At 37.8% G+C, this 11404-nt stretch overlaps 2 protein-coding genes across 7 annotated transcripts in view; one reads left to right on the top strand and one right to left on the bottom strand.

The window, feature by feature from the left end:
• The window catches only part of LOC106880921 (putative uncharacterized protein DDB_G0271606), a 78185-nt gene extending 74936 nt beyond the window's left edge, over positions 1 to 3249 (bottom strand). The window contains exon 1 of one of the 5 annotated variants that reach the window (XM_052971491.1): positions 2977 to 3249. The gene's annotated coding sequence lies outside the window, so the exon portion shown is untranslated. Of the gene's footprint in view, positions 1 to 2434; positions 2567 to 2976 lie in introns of those variants that run through there. The other 4 variants (XM_052971488.1, XM_052971492.1, XM_052971490.1 and 1 more) reach the window with 4 other exon arrangements.
• Positions 1 to 11404, top strand: part of LOC106880011 (sodium channel modifier 1) — a 42405-nt gene that overhangs the window by 1388 nt on the left and 29613 nt on the right. Inside the window, exon 1 of one of the 2 annotated variants that reach the window (XM_014929800.2) lies at positions 2586 to 2674. The exons of the other annotated variant lie outside the window; for it this stretch is intronic. The gene's annotated coding sequence lies outside the window, so the exon portion shown is untranslated. Of the gene's footprint in view, positions 1 to 2585; positions 2675 to 11404 lie in introns of those variants that run through there. 2 annotated transcript variants of the gene reach the window in all.

The following is an 11404-nucleotide window of genomic DNA, read 5'->3' as shown; positions in this document are numbered from 1 at the left end:
AATAAAGATTAGTGATAAAGAAAGTAGACAAATTAGAGATTGTAATGCTCAAAATTATTAACGACGTAAGCCAAATAAAATGCATGTAACTGGGAATCGAAACCGAACCACCCATTCGAGCCTCCAAGAACTTAACGGTGTGGCGCTCGCAACCTATATATATATAATATACGAATTAAGAAATGTGTAATTTATATATATATATATATATATATATAATATTTCCAGAATAGTGGATAATATGTGGTCATGAGTTGTACATAAATGCATTACAGAAGTTATATACACAATTATAAAGTGACGCATATGTATGTATACGGAACAATCTGGGTAAATATACACACAGACACGCACACTGATGTGTATTGTATACCCAGTACTGCGGGTATATAATACACAAACAGTCAAAGCCATCGGATAGCAACATAGCTATTTATAATGAATACAACAGCTTCAGATCAAAAACAGATATGTATGTGTGTGTATATATATATATATATATAACATTCCTTTCTCTATTCCCAGAGATGATAAGCAATAATGAGAAGATAAATTATTAACAGAACAATCTAGAAAAAAAAGCCACACACTATATATATACATATATATATAAATATATATATATATATAATGTGTGTTTGGGTCAGAGATAGTCATACATATGTTGTACTTGTTACGTGGTTCTTCAATAGTTGTTATAATAAACATGCAAAAAGTTAATAGGATAAACACATCTTGGTGCATAAAATGGGGGGAACTGATATTTTATTTTGTTCGTTTTTAGGCAACGGAGCAGTTGTTTAAAAAAGGTAATGGGATGAAATAACATGACCATCACTGCTTGCCTTAAGGTGACAGAATAGCTGAGCTAAGCAGACATAAATAATACCATATATATATATATATATATATATATAGTTTTTTGCTGCTCTTTCTAGCGGGTTAGATGTCCTATTATAGGCATCTCTGTATTTTAAATGTATGTGTATATATAAATATAGATATAATACCACATTTATCATAGTATTAAAGATATATACTATATATATGAATATATAGGATTGTGTGTGTATGTGTGTAAAATTATGTTAATGTAATTTAAAAAGGAAAGAGACGGATGGTAGAGAATGAGAGATTTTTTAAAGGAATAAACGTCGGGGGATTCTAAAGGATTAGACGACATTGGTATAGAAAGAGAGATAGAGAGAAAGACATAAGACAAAGTGAGTGATGTTTTTATATGGTGACCAGTAGTGGCAGTAACTGTTACAATTAGTAGTAGGTCGGTGGGGGGGGGGTGAGAGAGAGCTTTTAATTAACCCCGTCTGACTCACTAACACCCGACAGAAAAATAAAATAAAATAAACGAGTAGCAATAGCAATTAGAAAATATGTACGGAACCTCCTTAGTGTCGGCCAGAAGTGGAATGAAAAGAGAAGAAAAAAAATATACAGGGAAAAGTGTATCTCGAGTTATAGTGGCCGTCATGAGGGGAGCAGTCAGTATAATAAGCAAGGGGAAGACTATGTTACAAACAGAAGCTGAATACATCGATAATAATATATTAAGATTGCCATTCAGCAGTTTACACATAATTATATACATATATACATATTCACTTTCATAATCACTCTATAAATATATGCGTACATAACACATACACAACATTATATGTGTATATATCCATATATATATAAAAATATATACACACAAATACCCCACTCACATACGTATGTTTTACACACACACACACACATATATATATATATATATATATATATATATATACCCACTCACATAAGTGTACTAATTGCAGCTGGCTCCCGCCGTAGTGTAATTGTTAAGGTTAATATGTACACATACATATATGTATGCTCCACTAGTGATACAATGAACATATATGCCTCTCTGTGTGTATATATATTTCTACATACATTGTGTACTACTCGTATGTGTGTGTGTGTGTGTATTATATAGACACATATACAAGCAGTACACAAATCTATGTAGAAATATCCCCTTCCTACCTCGTTATCAATACAGCAGAAAAGAGTCAGTCAGTCTACAAATACATACAAACATTGAACATTACCTAACATATATATATATATATATATATATATATGTATATATATAAATATATATGTATACAGATAGATAGATACATGGATGTATGTATTATATATATAAAATGAAGGGAAATAAGAGTTAATACTCCCCTTCCTCGTCTTTAGATACAATCAGACGTTGGTGGGGTAGCCAGCGAGAAGCGGAACAGACAAGCAAAGCAAAGTCAAGAGACATTAGCTTTCGAAATGAAATATGAAAAAAAGAGCCTAAGCTAACACAGACATCCACATATAAATAGACATAAACATGTAACGATGGTTAGGGTGTTGAAATGCAGTTTGATATTCGGATATTACACCTTACCTACCTAAATATAAGGCCTGGCCCCAGAAAAAAGTTTCCAGAAAATAGCTATTTACTGTTGAAGCCTCAGCCAAAACAGGCACTGCGCAACTCGCCTGCGCAGACAGCGTCAAGTCGACCGGAACAAAAAAAAAAAACGTTTAGCAGATCGCCTTTAAGCCCGCGCTACGGATGCTCAACGGTAACATAAACTACAAAGGGAAATAATCCAAACCAGGAGGCGCGCTTGGCAAAGAAGGCGTAAGTTATAAATTAACAAGGGAGCGTTCGTTAATTTACTTTGCATATATTGTTTTTTTTTCCCCCTTCCCCCCCACCTTCATGTATATAATTGGTATTTGTCGTTGTGTAAGATAGCTCTAACGCTTTTTTTTTTCTGTTCACTATATCTTAATAATTCCTTCAGAGACAGACAGAGAAATATATATATATATATTATATATTTTTTTCGCTTTTTATTTTTTACTCGATTAGTTTATGTAAACTCAATTGCATTCCCCCCCCCCTAAAGAACTTAGAAAAAAAAAAAACACGATTTTTACCGACGTTATTTTCAGGAATGTTGTACAAGCGAATCTAAAAAACCAATCTTCGGCGACATGACGGTGTTTTTGATGATAGTCTTGTACAAACTGTAGAACGCAGTACTAAATTCCCTTTGCTAGTAAACTGTTCTACGTTTTGGATTCAAATTATGATAATATTGTTATTTGCTTTTCATCTCCCCGAGGATAATAATACCCGGGGTAAATTAAATACCAATAGTATATACGAGTCGATCTAATCGGTTATCCTTTCCTCTATAAAATTTGTCAACAAAACAAATCATTATAATTTTTCTTCTTGTTTTTCTCTTCCATATAAGCGTTTGGTTTGGCCGAGAAAGAAAAGCGTCATTACCACATTTAGTTTTATGGTTGTCAGTTGAAATCTTTGTTTCTATTACGACTGTATCTGACATCTCTTCGGCGTTGATGAAGTAAATATCAGTCATTTACAGGGATTGATTCTGTCAACTAAATAATGTCTTGTAGCTATCTACTCAAAAGAAATGATTACATCTTTTGATTCTAAATAAAATAGATTCCTTTGCGGAGGGAAACATTATTTATTGTAGGTGAAATGAAAGGGCGTTTTTATTTGTTTTTTACATTCTCTCTTCATCTTGGGGTATTTCATACGTAATATGACAGGCAAATTCTTGTTGGGGGGGGGGGGAGAAACTAACGTTTTCTGCTAACATTTCAACGTTCGGAATGCTTGATAATAGTGGGTACCATCATGGGTTATTGGGTCTATGAGACAACTAAAGACTTCGTCAAGCTGACTTTTCCTACATGGAAACAATTCTCCAAGCTATATTTATGGGAGGTATTCAACTCAGCAGTGAAAGCCACGAAAATCTGAACACAAGACAGAAGGATACAACTGTGGGAGACTATATGTAGGCGTTTGCTGTGCTGGAAATAAAACTTAAAAAGGAAACGACACGCTCGTTAATGTTACTATTACATGGCCCTAAAATCCCAGGAAGGTCATGACTGGAATGTTCTTGACCATGGGTTTGCTCGATCAGAGTTAGTAACAGCTAAATACTAATGCATTTAATTTGGTACTGTTATTTCTGCCACCTCACCCACACTCTTTAGATGTGGCATCTTTTGACATGGCAAGAAGCAATGAATGATTGGGGATGTCTTGTTGGTGGAGACGATCCCACTATAGCACTGAAGTTGATACTTAATGACCCCACTTTGATCAAAGGCAATATTCTGGACATGTTATGTATATGGAGGCAACTAAATAGTGACATATATTTTGCCCAGTTCAAATCTGCTGTCCTAATGTTTGCAAATTATTGGTTTCTTCTGACAACATCCAAGATCAATATTTTGCAAGGACAGGAATACGGTGGATTCAATTAAATTAGCACCAATGTATTACTGCTATCCCATGACTCCTAAGAAAATTTTTAAAATTTTATTTAGCTTAAGTGAGATGAAACTAAATAATGTAATGCATTTATCTTGAAATGTTAATATTTCTGCTACCCCAATATGTCTTAATGGTCAGAGACTAAACTGGATCTCTCATCCAGGGCCCTCTTAGCAGCATTATAAGACACCGAGCAAATCAATGCACTGGACCCTATAGTATTTATGGATAGCAAGCCCCAGTATACAGAGATTTTATATATTCTGCTTGTCTTTTTCCACATCCATCAGGCATAAGGTTGCTATCAGCATGGTCATGGGTGGATACATATGGAGTTTAATACCTTGGTTGATGCAGCTAGAAGACAGCTGCAGCTCTGCAGAGTTTCCTCTTTACATAAATGAAGTAAAATGGCCTTAATGAATAATTGACACTACATTGCTGACTCAGTTTGTTTGGTCGTTATGGAACTTCATAACTGCAGCAAAAAATGTTTGAGAATCATTAATGCATTGTTAGATCACTACTAAAAAATTTGCTTTCATGAAACTAGTTTAGTGGATCACACTTTGCCCACAGGTTATTAAATGTAGCTGACATTTCAACCACAAAGAGAGACAATGTTTTGCAAATGTTTCTTGATTGTTGAGGTTTCGGTAACCGAGAAAAAAAATAAACAACTAATCACTTAAGATCCAGGGTCACTGTGTCCCCAAGAAGGATTTTGTCTTTAGATTGTTTGTTAAAAGCAATCAAAGCCTGTCTATTTTCAGACTGCTAATTCATCATCCATATCATTTAACATCCACTTGTCCATGCTTGTATGGATCGAATAGAATATGTCAAGGCAGATTTTCTACACCTTTCTTGTTGCCAACACTCACCTGCTTCCAAGTAAGGGAATATTTCCCTGTGGCAAGACACGTTTTTCACAGAAGGCTGGAAATGATCGACCGCATTCGTATGACAATGATAGTCATTCACAACCATCGGAATGAACCCAAGACCACATGATTGGGAAACAAGCCTCTTAACCACACAGCCACATCAGAAATTCACAGATATGACTACATAGGTGAAGTGATTCATTTCAGTTCATAATCAAATCTGTTAGCATAGGTTTTGCTCGCTGGAAGCTTGTTACTATCCTAAAGTATTTGGACATTTCACAAATATTGGCCTTTACCAATAATAGATGTAGCATCTTCTCTGCCTATATTTGTAGGCATGGTAGTATAGTTAGGAATCTAGCATCACAACCATTTGGTTCCAGATTTATTCCTAGTGCCTTAAGCTCGTTTTGAAAATGGAATTTGGGATCTCTGCATGGTCTGATGCTTAAGGCCAAATCTGTAAAGAGGAGACCCAGTGGTTGGGGTTCCCTGCTGTAGAGAGTTGAAATTTTAAGAAGAAAGGATAAGACAAAATAGTTAGCACAGTATTTGGGTGTGTGAGATGCATTAGAGGTATTATGAGAAGGAGAGGTAAGTGAACCTATCAAGGTGGAGGTGATATGCAATTAGAGGTGTATTTCTGAGTGTGCTGGAAGAGCACCACATGTCAATCAAAGATAGTAAATTTTTTTTGTAATAATTCTGTTCTTTAAGGTGGTAAGCTGGCAGAGTTGTTTGCATGCCATGGAAGACGTCTTCCATGCATAGGTAGGATGGTTGACAGGAGCTGGCCAGGTAGAAGACTACCCCAGGCTACTGTGTCTGTTTTGGAAAGTTCTTTATGGCTGGATGCCCTTCCTAACACCAACCACTCTGTATAGTCATTGTTTCAGGGTTGATAAGATAAGTATAAGTAGAGCACTGAATGTTGATGTAATTGACTTACCCACTGCTCTGAACTTGCAGGCCTTGTGCTAAAATTTGAAAACCAGCAATTCTGTTCTTTTAGTATTATAATATAATCCCTTTGTAATTTGTTTTGTTTTCAAATCTAAAAGTACACCGTCATAATAATCTAATAATATACACTCAGAAACAAAGATTAAATTGGGTTGCAGACATATGTATAGAAATAGCCTGAAGTTTGTATGTTTACATTTATGACATTGTAGTAAACTTAACATGATAGCAGATCTTGTGACAGCAACATCCATACACCACTGTATGCAAGTTCAGAGGAGCAATAACCATTGTGGTATCAATAGAATGAGTAGGTAAGTAGGCAGGGAGGGAGAGAGAGAGGGGGAGGGGCAAGGGGCATGATGTGTTTATGGGCTAGAAGTTGTAGAACCCCCATAGGCAACCTGCTCCCTCTGGATTTTCTGCATGGCATGCCTAATGATAAATAACCTTGAAACTGTTTAGTGGTGTAAAACTCGCCTGATGGTGAACTATGTCTCATGCGGTCCACTTCTCAAAAATGGCTACCCATGCCTGTTGCAGAACGTTGTTGACAGACTTTACCAATCAGTAAGATGGGCTTTGGTTTGTGCTCAAGTATGTGTCTATGTAGTCAAAGCACTATCCTGGTCGTGAAAGCAGTACTGTATTGTGAACTTTACTTTCACTTTGTAAAGGAGTAGAATATTTTCTGGGCCTGAAGAGTAAGGCTTGTCTTTAAGATACAGTTTTAGCTATGTTTAATTATATGTGCAGGGAAACACATCTTTTATCTTTTACTTGTTTCAGTCATTTGACTGCGGCCATGCCGGGGCACTGCCTTGAAGAATTTTAGTTGAATGAATCAATCCCAGTGTGTTTTGTTTTTCAAGCCTACTACTTATTATATTGGTCTCTTTTGTTGAACCGCTAGGTTACAGGGATGAAAGCACACCAATAACATTTGTCAAGCGATGGTAGGGGACAAACACAAACAAAGACTCTCACACACACACACACACACAAGATGGGCTTCTTTCAGTTTCAATCTGCTCGCAAGGCTTTGGTTGGCCTAAGGTTAAAGTAGAAGACATTTGCCCAAGGTGCTCTGCAGTGGGACTGAACTTGGAACCATGTGGTTGGGAAGCAAACTTCTGAGCACATTGCCATGCTTGTGCCTATGTGCAGGTAAACATCATCAGATATCGTGAAGCTAAACATTTGTAGCAGAACTTTGAGGGGGCTTTCATTTTGATTTTGTGCTGTTGAAGAGCAGAGATGATGACAGGGTTGACTGTTTCCTTGTTTTAAACAGTGATTGTGTATTTGTAATGTTGAAGAAGATTATAATGCTGTCTTTCCATTGGAGGATGGTTTCAAGGTCTGTCTATGGAAGCATTGTGGGTTTGGTGTGTGTTATCTAAGTTTCATGTGGATGATACATGTGAGTGGAAGAATAAGAGGAAGTGGAGAGTGCTGTCATCCCCATATGAGCAACATGGTTGCTAGAAGCCATAGGCTCAGGTGCAGGGTGTGCGAACATACTCCCTAAAACTTTTCTGGGGCAATAGAAACTCTTTGAACATCCTCCTGAAAAACTGGGTTTGCACCCACCAAAGTAAATATTCATTCCTGCACTTATGCTAGAGGTGACAGTTTGCTGGTCATTGAGGTACAGGAGGTGTGTCTGTTACCTTCAACTTAGATATATAGCAAAGTAGCAGATTAGCAGGCTTGCATATTGGAATATTGGCAGAATTATTAGAGTTTTGGACAGAACACCTCATAGTATTTGTCTTAATTCTTTGTGCTCTGAGTTCAAGATCTGCAGAGGTCATTTTTGCCTTTTATCCTTTCAAGTCAAATGCAAGGAGGTGAATTTAGTAGAAATTTTAGAGGTTCTGATAGGATACTATGTGGTATCTGTTCTGGCTTTGTGCATTATGAGTTCAAATCTTGCCTCATCATCATCATCATTGGTTGGCATGGGTTGGACAGTTTGACAAGAACAAAGTGCCAAAGAGCTCTGCCAGGTCCTATGTCCACTTTGGCAAGGTTTCTACAATTGGATACCCTTCCTAATACCAACCACTTAACAGAGTGTACTAGGTGCTTTTTACATGATATCAGCAACTGTGAGGTCACCAAATACTCACAAGATAAGATCCCTCAACTGAGTGGAGTATAGACAGGAGAACTAAAAAACAGTAAAATTTTTGCCAGATGTTGTGACTAACAGCTATTATCATCAACTTGAAAAACTAGTGAAAATATAGGTATTCTAGCTATGTCAATTCTTTCTTTTCTTCAGATATAGTCTATATCTTGAATTATGTTTTCCAATATGCTGTTCATTTCTTAAGATAGTTGACCAAGATTAGGCTGCTATTTCTTGCAGATCAGATGACCATGTAGAGGCTCGTCCTATTGGCTTATACTAGGATCTGAATGCAAGCTGTGCTGAAAGTCACTGAAACACTTATCAATTATACAGTGGTCCAGCAGCCTCTAGTTAAGTTATGAACTGTAGTCACATATTGTATCAGTCTGCAAGCAAGATGGACAAGACTATTGAGAGATATATGTCTAATCTATAGAAACACTTCAGACATCTATTTAAATATTAAACAGACATCGTGTTGTTCAGCCTTGTTGTTTGAAGCATTTTAATTGAATATTACCGAGCTCAGGACATGGCCGTGTGGCAAGAAGTTGGCTTTCTAGCCATATGGTTTCTGGTTCAGTCTCACTGCATGGCACCTTGGGCAAGTGTCTTCTGCTATAGATAGCCTTGGCCCAACTAAATCCTTGCGAGTGGATTTGGTAAACAGAAAGTGGAAGAAGCTCATATATCTGTCTATCTATCTATCTATCTGCCTATCTATCTATCTATCTATCTATCTACCTATCTATCTATCTATCTGTCTATCTATCTATCTGTGAGTCTGCGTGTGTGTTTGGGTGTACATGTGTCTTTGTATCTGTTTGTACCCACCACCACTTAACAACTAGTGTTGGTTTGTTTATGTCCTTTTAACTTAATGGTTCAGCAAAATAGATCAAGAGAATAAGTACCAGGCTTAAAAGATCTCACCCAAATTAGTTTCAATTAGAGGTTCTGCCACCTATACCCCTTCATCCTCCCATACTCACTTTGTTGATACTCCCTCATCTCTCTCTATACTCCAAAGCTTTGTGTCAGCCAACAATGAGTGAATGAATGAATTGGCACTTGGTCGCTTATGACGACGAGTGTTCCAGTAGATCCGATCGATAGAACAACCTGCTCAAGAAATCATGGTGCAAGCGGCTGAGTCCTCCACAAACACATATACCCCTAACATAGTTCTCAGGGAGATTCAGCGTGACACAGAATACGACAAGGCTGGCCCTTTGAATTACAGATGCTTCTCATTTTTAGTCAGCTGAGTGGACTGGAGTAATGTGAATATAAAATGTCTTGCTCAAGGATACAGTGTGCCTCCAGGAATTGAACTCCCAACCCTCTGATCATGAGCCAAATACTCTAACCATTAAGCCATGTGCTTAAATGAATGCATGAAAAATCTCAATGTAAAACCTTGAGTATTGTTTTTTTCTCCTTAGTTTACACTCATGATAAAACCACATTTGTTTATAGTGTTTTGAGGGTCATATTAAGTTGAAATATAATCTCCTTTAATCCCTCCCTCATCTATCTTGTTAATCTTGTCTCCATAATCCAGTAGTAGATAGATTTATCACCAAATCTCCGCACTTCATACTTAAGCGCTTCTTAGACCCCAGATTCCCAAGCTAAACACTTCACACCCATCTTTTTCCTCACTATCTCTGCAATCCCTGATCTCTCTCTCTCATACACACACACACACACTCTCTCTCTCTCTCTCTCTCATACACACACACTCTCTCTCTCTTTCTCTTTCTCTTTATTCCTCACAACCACCAATCTTTCCATTCATCCATCATGCCATCTAGTGCTGGATGAAAGCCACAACATGCCATTCATTGCCAGTTTATTTATCCTGGTTGTAGGCCTTTCTGTCCACGCTGGCCACTTGCAGGTTGGAAACACTCGTCACCTGTTCAGTTCCACAGTGTTCCCACTGCATACACTAGTAGTCTGTACTGGTTCTGCTCTATGGTATCTAGGACAGTGACTCCATTTTCCTTTCTGGTTCACCCTCTACTAAGATCTACACTTTATCATTATCCCACACACTCTACAAGTAGGATCTAGGAGAAGGTAACTAGAGCAAGAGGAATTTGAAATTCTCTTTAAGAACCCAAAATGAACCAAGCTGAGAAACTGTTGCATTTGCAGCTCCTTACAACCACTAGCATAGCTTGAGTGTACGCTGCCCAGGGTGGCCCTTCTGTTTGTTGCCCCCAGACCCCACAAAAAGCACATTGCCTACAGCAGACCCAAATGTTCCGCTTGGGGTAGACCACTCCTACTGTCACCCCATAGCTATGCTGGTGCTTATAACCCATACCATCAGGAAAACCCATACCATTAGCTGGCCAACTCAGTAAGGTGGTGAGCTGGCAGAAATGTTAGCATGCCGGGCGAAATGCTTAGTGGTATTTCGTCTGCCACTACATTCTGAGTTCAAATTCTGCCAAGGTCGACTTCGCCTTTCATCCTTTTGGGGTCGATTAAATAAGTACCAGTTACACACTGGGGTCGATATAATCGACTTAATCTGTTTGTCTGTCCTTGTTTGTCCCCTCTGTGTGTAGCCCCTTGTGGGCAGTAAAAGAAATAAGAAACTTTAGCATGCCGGGCAAAATGCTTAGCGATAATTCGTCTGTCTTTATGTTCTGAGTTCAAATTCCTCCAAGGTCAACTTTGCCTTTCATCCTTTCAGGGGTTGATAAATTAAGTATGCATGCGACATACCATACAGCCACTAAAAACGTTTTATCCAACCTTCTTATGACTCTACCAATTTGGTCATCTACAGAAATTCAAAGAACTTAAACTGTATCAACTGCCCAAGCTATCACCATTTTCTAATTGAAAAATGTTGAGATCCTTAGTTACTCTATTTTTGTTAAAATACATTGCCTTTAGTGGAGGCGCAATGGCCCAGTGGTTAGGGCAGCGGACTCGCGGTCATAGGATCGCAGTTTCGATTCCCAGACCGGTCGTTGTGAGTGTTTATTGAGCGAAAACACCCAAAGCTCCACGAGGCTCCGG

This window comes from Octopus bimaculoides, chromosome 11 (genome assembly GCF_001194135.2).
Source record: "Octopus bimaculoides isolate UCB-OBI-ISO-001 chromosome 11, ASM119413v2, whole genome shotgun sequence".
NCBI lineage: Eukaryota > Metazoa > Mollusca > Cephalopoda > Octopoda > Octopodidae > Octopus > Octopus bimaculoides.
This window is presented reverse-complemented; position numbering and strand designations above follow the sequence as displayed.